Source organism: Balaenoptera physalus (genome assembly GCF_965194825.1).
Source record: "Balaenoptera physalus genome assembly, chromosome: 4".
Lineage (NCBI taxonomy): Eukaryota > Metazoa > Chordata > Mammalia > Artiodactyla > Balaenopteridae > Balaenoptera > Balaenoptera physalus.
In genome coordinates, this window is record NC_138891.1 from 141,064,043 (window position 1) to 141,066,229 (window position 2,187).

Genomic DNA, 2,187 nt, shown 5'->3' on the forward strand with positions numbered 1-2,187 from the left:
TGTGTTTTCCTTTGACTTGAGCACGTATCTGCCACGATTGCTGTGGTACCGCAGACCTGCAGGCCACTGTCCATCCATGCTTCCTGCAGGTGCATCCCCAGCCCATCAGAGACACAAAACAGAAGGTGGAGGGGGCTTCCCTGGTGGCGCAGTGGTTGAGAATCTGCCTGCCAATTCAGGGGACACGGGTTCGAGCCCTGGTCCGGGAAGATCCCACATGCCGCGGAGCAACTAGGCCCGTGAGCCACAACTACTGAGCCTGTGTGTCTGGAGCCTGTGCTCTGCAACAAGAGAGGCCGCGACAGTGAGAGGCCTGCGCACCGCGATGAAGAGTGGCCCCCGCTTGCCGCAACTAGAGAAAGCCCTTGCACAGACACGAAGACCCAACACAGCCATAAATAAATAAATAAATTAATTAATTAAAAAAAGAAGTTGGAGGGATCAGGCAGGGGGTGCAGGGTTGTGTGTCAGGGGGTGTGGATGCCTGGAGATGGGCAGAGAAGGGGACGTCTCCAAAGTGATGCTGAAAACTTGGCCTCTGTGCACTGGTGCTGAATCGAATCTTGGAGAGTTTCGGGTGAAGTAGAAAAGAATACCTTTATTGCTTTGCCAGGCAAAGGGGGACACAGTGGGCTTGTGCCCTGAAAAACTGTGTGTCCCAACCTGGGAGTATTTGGTGAGGAGTTTTATAGCAATGGTTCAAGGACAGGGGTGCTGATACCGATCAGGGTGTGTGCAGGGCCTACACTCCTTTAATCTGGCCTCAGGTGGGCTTCATGCAGAGCTTCTCTGGTTCCTTTAATCTGGAATGAAGAATGCTGACATCTTCCATTAGTTGGGGGTTTTAGTTTTGCCGAAGAGCTCAAAGATATTGTTATGTGTATCCCTTGAGGGGGAACCAGGACCCTGCCCCAAGGCTGTGCTATTGTTTCTTGGCTGCCCCTCCCTTGTCTCTGCATCCGCTCCCTCCCCTGATTAGCAACTGTTTGAATCTGCCCTTTGGAACTCAGGGAAGGTCATGGAGGCTGGAGTCTATTCCCTACAAACAAGAAATGGGGGAAATGGAAAGGCTTCCATGCCGAGGAGCCCCACAGGGTCCTGCTTGGGTTCAAAAGTATGGGTGACCTTGCAGCCAGGCCTTTCCCTCCCTCCAGTGACAAGGTGGGGCTGTCCCTGGTCCCCTAAAAGGCCTGACCTGCCTCACTTGCCGTTCCCCTCACAGACTCCACTCCCACTATTGTCTCTTTCCCCCATCTGCAGCTCCAGTCACCCCTCCCTTCTAGAACATTCCCATGACACACAAACCTACTCTCACTTTCCACTCAAAGGCAGCCCTGTAGACTTCCCTCCTTTTCCAGTACTGCCCCCTTCCTCTGTTTTGTCTTAAGATGATAACGTCTCCAAAGAACAGCCATCCTGCCACCCATCCTCAGCTCCCGTTTTCTCCTCACCTGGCCACTGCACTGACAGTTCTGTTGGACGCACCAGTGCCCTTCACCTGACCAACACTGATGTCTTGCTGGAGCCCTTGGCACCATCTGACACGGCTGAGCCCACCCTGCTGCCTTGGGCTCCCTCCCTGCTCCCTTGGGTTCCCCTCCCCTGTCTTCCAAGACCACATGCTCTGCTGTATTTCCTCTCACCTCACCTCTTGGCCTCTCCTTCCTGGTCTCCTTTGCTGATTCCACGTTCACTCCCAAGCCTTGCCAGCCAGCATTTGGAGAACTCCAGGGCTGAAACTTCAGACCTCTTCTCTTCCTCACCATTGACTCTCGCTTGGAGTCAAATGACCTCTTTCCATGTGTATTAGTCTGCTCCAGCTGCCGTAACAAAATACCACAGACCAGGAGGCTTAAACTACAGAAATGCATTTGTTTTCAGTTCTGGAGGCTGAAAGACCTAGATCAAGGTGTTGGCAGGGTTGGTTCCTTCTGAGGCCTCTTGGCTTGTAGACAACTCTCTTCTCCCTGTGTCCTTACGTGGTCTCTCCTTTGTGTCCTATTCTCTTATTAGGATACCTGTCATATTGGATTAGGGCCCACCCTAATGACCTCATTTTATCTTAAAGACCCTACCTCCAAAGAGCAGATAACCTTATTTTCTCCTATTGAATCAAGTTCTCTGCCAGTGACAGAGGCCATGGACCAGGGAGGCTGCAGTCTGCAGAAGGAGAGAGCATCTTTCCCA